Source organism: Rhinopithecus roxellana, chromosome 14, assembly GCF_007565055.1.
Source record: "Rhinopithecus roxellana isolate Shanxi Qingling chromosome 14, ASM756505v1, whole genome shotgun sequence".
Classification (NCBI taxonomy): domain Eukaryota; kingdom Metazoa; phylum Chordata; class Mammalia; order Primates; family Cercopithecidae; genus Rhinopithecus; species Rhinopithecus roxellana.
Window position 1 is genome coordinate 73,104,000 of NC_044562.1, and position 6,469 is coordinate 73,110,468.

Here is a 6,469-nt window from a genome sequence, read left to right on the forward strand (position 1 = left end):
AAGAGTCATGCATTTTTAGAATATGAAATGGAACAGAACAGGCCTGAATGATCCACCTATCTTCCATTTAGAATTCCTTGTTCATGTGTCCCTGAAATGACATTTACCCGGCTCCTCTTGGGACCAGTGGATTGCGGCCCTCCATCACCAGGCAGCTGGCACTGGGAAAGAGCATGTCCTCCCACTGGGCTGGAGTCTGCACCAGGCCCTTCCTCACAGGGCTTCAGGAGCAAGTCCCATCTTCATCTTCAGATGAAGTCCCATCTCTCTTCTATAGGACAGTCCTTCTGGTATCTGAAGACTTATTTCACCTGCTTTGCATCTTGTGTTGTTCAGAACAAGCCTTTTAAAGGCTCTCAACTGTTCTTCAGATTACATGGTTGTCTCTCTTCTCACCCTCCTCCAGGGCTTTCCAGCCCCTCAAAGTGCTGAGTACATACTCTATTTTGATGGGTGCTGAGGAAAGAACTCAAAAATTATAATCTTCCATAATTAAGACACACTACTTCTAGCAATGGAGTCTCATCTTTGCAAGTTTTATAATAGCATTGCCATTTTAACAGCTCAAAATGGACTTGACATCAGCTAATCTCATGTCAACTTCCTAACTCAGGGTCTTTTAAATTTTTTTAATTTTTTCATATTTTCTTTTTTCAAAGCAAGATATGGGGTAGGAAGACTTAGAGTCTTTAATCCATGAACTTCTGTTAAACTGTCTTATTTCCAGGTATTTGAGCCTGAATGAATATGAGACTTTATATTTGCCTGGTTAAATACTGAAAAAAAAAAAAAAACTGCTTCTCAGGGAAGTTAGGCATTTCATGCAGTAACTGAGTAACTGAGGTTTTAGCATATCATTCCTTGATAGTGTATCAACACGTTTTCCATCTCAACTCTGTCATTCAAAAATTATGAGCACGGGCCAGGCACAGTGGCTCATGTCTGTAATCTCAGCACTTTGGGAGGTCGAGGTGGGCAGATCACCTGAGGTCTGGAGTTCGAGACCAGCCTGACCAACATGGAGAAACCCCATCTCTACCAAAAATACAAAATTAGCCAGGTGTGGTGGCACGTGCCTATAATCCCAACTACTTGGGAGGCTGAGGCAGGAGAATCTCTTGAACCCGGGAGGCAGAGGTTGCAGTGAGCCAAGATTGCACCATTGCACTCCAGCCTGTCAACAAGAGTGAAACTCTGTCTCAAAAAAAAAAAAAAAAGCATGAAAATAAAAATAAAATAAAATAAAAATACTTGCATGTGTCAGGCATTGTTTAAGTGCTTTTTGTAAATTAACTCATGTAATCCTCATAACAACTTTATGGGACAGGTCTTATTATCAACAATATTTTAAGCTTGAAGAAGCTGAGACACACAGAAGTTAATTATATGCCCAAAGTCACACAGGTAATATAATAAATGAAAGAGCTAGGATTCAAACCCAGCAGTCTGACTCCAGAAGAGGTGTGCTTAAGCACTATGCCTCTAAAAGCAACCCTTCTAGTTTTTTGTCATCTATAGATTCAATTAAGTGTCTTTTATTTTATTTATTTATTTATTTATTTGAGACAGGACCTCACTCTGTAGCCCAGGCTGCAGTGCAGTGGCGTGATCTCTGCTCACTGCAGTCTCAACCTCCTATGCTCAAGCAATCCTCCCACCTCAGCCTCCCGAGTAGCTGGGACCACAGATGCATGCCATCATGCCCCCAGCAAATTTTTAAAGTTTTTGTAGAGATGGGGTTTCACTATGTTACCCAAGCTGGTCTCAAACTCCTGGGCTCAAGTGATCCACCTGCCTCAGCATCCCAAAGTGCTGGGATTAAAGGTGTGAACCATTATGCCCAGCCTAAAATGTCTTTTATTTTTAAGAGGATACTAGTTTATTTATTCAGTACTTGCTGATTCCCAGACCTTATGCTTGGCATTGGGTACATGACACACAGAACAGATGTGGGGAAGATTGGGCACAGGGTGATTTCAGTTGTAACTGAGAGAAACATGACTCAAACTAGAGTAAGCCAAAAAGTGGAGTTATTGGCTCATATGTCCAAATCATTAGAGGAATAGAGTTTGGTTTAGAGGCAATGGAATCTAGAGACAAAGATGCTGTGGTAAGGCGGATGGGTGAAATTTGTTACCAGTACAAGATGAGGAAAAGCCTGATTTTCATAAAATCATAAAATCAGCTAAAGAGCCAGGCTCACCAGGAGCAAGAACCTGGGCAGCTTTAGGGATCCAAGGAGCATGAGATTCACTCAAAGCATCTTTGCTAGACTGAATCAACACTAATAATTTTTTTTCTCTCCTTGCATTTTTTCACTCAAGATTAATGAGGCACCTCTGCACACTAGTAGAATGGCTAAAATTAAAATGACTGACCATACCAAGTATTGATGAGCATGTGGAGGAACAGGAACTCTCATATACCATTGGTAGAAATGTAAAATAGCACAACCTTTTTGCAAAACAGTTTAGTTGTTTCTTAAGAAGTTAGACATGCATTTATTATCTGACCCAACCATTCAACTACTAGGTATTTATGTAAGACAAATGGAAACATATGTGCATAGTAAGATTTGAATATGAATGTTCATAGTACTTTGCTCATGATATCCCCAAACTGGAAACAATCCAAATACCCATCAGAAAGGGAATGGATAAACTACTATATCTATGCAATAAATTACTACTCAGCAATAAAAAAAGTGTGAAGTACTGATGTACACAATGACGTGGATGAATGTCAAAATAATTATGCTGAATGAAAGAAGCTAGACCAAAAAGATTGCATACTGTATGATTTCATGTATATCAAATTCCAAAAAATGCAGACTAATCTATAGTGACAGAAAGGAGATCAGTGGTTTTCTGGGGCTGGGGAGTGCTGGAGGAAAAAATTACAAATGAACACAAAGAATACTTTCTGGGGCCGGGCGTGGTGGCTCACACCTGTAATCCCAGTGTTTTGGGAGGCCAAGGCAGGTGGATCACTTGAGGTCAGGAGTTCAAGACCAGCCTGGCCAAAATGGTGAAACCCCGTCTCTACTAAAAGTATAAAAATTAGCTGAGCATGCTGGCATGTGCCTGTAGTCCAAGCTATTTGGGAGGTTGAGGCATGAGAATCACTGGAACCCAGGAGGCAGAAGTTGCAGTGAGCTGAGATCGTGCCACTGCACTCCAGACTGGACAACAGAGCAAGACTCCATCTCAAAAAAAAAAAAAAAAAAAGAAACCTTTTTGGGATGATGAATATGTTTATTATCTTGATTATGGTGATGGTTTCACAGGTATACACATATGTCTAAATATATCAAATTCTACACTTAAAATATGCATAGTCAACCAGGTGTCAATTATATCTCAAAAAACTGCTAAAAAGGTTTTTAATAAGCTGTTTAAAATGTTTTCTAGTCTCCATTATAAAACTGGAAAAGAGATGACCATCCCTCTCCTCTTTCAGTCACCACCCAGTCTTAAGATAATACTTTCTTGGAAATCATATTATAGTGTGCTCATATGCAGTGTCCACTACGTGGTTTACATTATACAGAAATAGTTTGCTTTTCTATTGAAATAATTATTAAACGTGTGCTAATTTCTTAATGAGCCTTTGGTAAATTAGTCTTTGAAGGTGTTGACTTTGGTGGATTTTAAATGCCTTTGGGGAATACAATATTTGATTAATGGTTTCATACAGCCCAATGCATTTTTACATGGGAAACTGGTAAATCAGTAAATTCACTAAAACTTTTATGTTTGTTAAGGATTTTTACATTTGTAGGAACATTAAAAATCATTAGGAAACGTCAGAAATCATCTACTTCAACTGTGACATTTAGGCTACAGTTATTTGACTAGGTTTTTTTTTTTTAATTTATGATATAATGAATTTTAAAAGGATCTTGCTGGGCAATGACACACCCCCTAGAAATAAATAATAACAATCTTGTCAGACCTTAAAATTTGTTTGAATGGTTTCTGCTTCTACAATCTCTGATTTCTTTGGTGTGGAGACCTTGCTTTTTCACAGGTAAAAAAGGATGGGAAAGACATGGTTGTCACTTGCCTGATGGTGCCTTTCTGAATTCAGCTGGATTTTCCTTTTCTTTTCTTTCTTTCTCTCTTTAATTTCTTTTCTTTTCAACATGGGAAACTTTTACTTTTAAAACTTTCTGGGTGATTTTAAAAAATATTTAATTGACAAAGATTGTATATATTCAAGGTGTACAATGTGATGATTTGCTATACCTATGCATGGTGTAAGGATTGCCACAATCAAATGAATTAACATCACCACCATCCATGCTGTACCTTAGATACCCAAAACTTCTTCATCTTATAACTGAAAGTTTGTACTCTTTGATCAACAGTTGTTTCTTCACCAAGTTCTGGAGAAGGATTTTGTAAATACGGTGGCCTTGGGGAGGCTCCCATATTCTTTTTGTATTGATGAGCCATTAGGTAGAGTAATCTTGTTGGTATGATCTAGCCTTTGGTCTGTTTTTTAACTGGTAAGGAACAACAACAAACATATAACCATGAGAAATTTCCAACAATCAGGTAAACATTATTTAAATAGCAGTAGTTGTCAAAAGTATTTTAAATAGTCTAAAAATTAAGACATCTAGTTCATTTCCATAGCAATTTGGGCACTTGTTCAATTTATTTTTCAATCACATTTTGGGGCAACTGGCTAACCTTTTGCAATAAAATACAAAATAAAATAATGTGAGAGTTCTAAAGCATATCTAATACAAAAATTTATTTTAGATACATGGAAAGTTTAAAAACTATAAGAGTACTAGACTAAGATATATATGAATGTGGATTATATTCTTTTATGGCAAAGACTCAACACATATCCCCTATTCCCTGTGAGAACAGCTCTTTCTGTACATGGCCCCCTCAAGATAAGCCCCTTGTATCTTGTGACTTCCGTACTCCCTGGCCACAGCTCATTTGTTGGGAGAGGGCGGAGATGGGAACTTGATCCCTGGACCAGTCAATCTACTAGATGAACTGCGTAAATCAGCTTCTGTTTCCCACAAATTAAAATTGGGGCACAGAGATACCAGTCCACTTGTCAGTGGTTTTGGAACTGAGGTAGCCACATCAGTGATGTGTATAGATAAACAACTTATCATAGAGGAGGAAAGGAGAATGAAGCAGTTGCTTAGAGAGAAGCAGAGAGGAGAGAGAAGGCAAGCTTAGAGAAAAGGATAAGGATGTTTCGGTTCTGGAAAAGGTTTCAATTCCTGGTTCCCAATATCTCACGAAGCCTGGCTAAACCTTCTACATCTGGGTTCCAGTTCAAATCCCCTGTATTATAACTGAATTTCCCTTTAAGTAAGCCTGCTTCTATTGCTTGCAAACAAAAAAGCCTAGACTGAAGCAATAATCTTGGCAAAATACCAAGTATGATATTAAACATAGAACCTGTAAAGAAAATGTTTTTTAAAAATCTGTTCTCATAAAAATTAAAAATGTCTTTATCTAAAAAAATCATATACAGCACTAAACTGAAAGAACAACTGGGGACAGAGAACTACACATATATGAAAAACAGCAACATTTTAAATATCATTGAAAAATTCATACAAAAAGGTAAATATTCTAATAGAAAAATCATCCAATGTCTTAAATAGGCCATTCCCAATAGAAGAAATACAAACAACCAATTTATATATAAAATGTTTGGATGCAAAATAAACAACAAAGAAATATTAGTTTTGGTCAAGCAGATAGGCAAAGTCTTCTACCTGCTCTCCTACTTCGAATATTTTTTAAAATGTATTTTTAAAATATTAAATACTTCAGGAACTTGCATGTCATTCTTGCACAGGATCATGCTAATTTTCTCTATATAGTTCCAATTTTAGTGTATGCACTGGCAGAACCAGCACATCCTACTTCCAATTTTACTTTTTGTTATACAGTCATGCTCCGCATAACAATGTGTCAATCAGTGACAGGCCACATACACTACAGTGGTCTTGTAAGATTATAATATTGTATTTTTACTGTAGCTTTTCTGTGTTTAAATACACAAATACCATTGTGTTACAATTGCCTACAGTATTCAGTCCAACAGCATGCTGTACAGGTTTGTAGCCTAGGAGCAATAGACCATATCATATAATCTAGGTGTGTAGTAGGTCACACCATCTAAGTTTGTCTAAGTTCACTCTATGGTGGTCACACAATGACAAAATCACCTAACAATGCATTTCTCAGAATAGTACCCCATCAATTAAGTGATGTGTGGCTGTAGTCTTTTCTTTTCTTTTTTTCTTTTTCTTTTCTTTTCTTTTTTTTTTTCTTTTGAGACAGAGTCTCACTCTGTTGCCCAGGCTAGAATGCAGTGGTGCCAACTCGGTCATTGTAACGTCCACTTCTCAGGTTCAAGCAATGCTCATGATGCAGCCTCCAGAGTAGCTGGGACTACAGGCATGCACCACCATGCCTGGTTA

At 37.5% G+C, this 6,469-nt stretch overlaps 1 non-coding gene across 1 annotated transcript; it reads right to left on the reverse strand.

Annotated features, from left to right (window-relative positions):
* Nucleotides 1-5,796: 5,796 nt before the first annotated feature.
* On the reverse strand, nt 5,797-5,902 carry LOC115893314. The gene has a single exon (XR_004053332.1). It is a non-coding gene; the product is annotated as a U6 spliceosomal RNA (small nuclear RNA).
* Between the last annotated feature and the right edge of the window lie 567 nt (nt 5,903-6,469).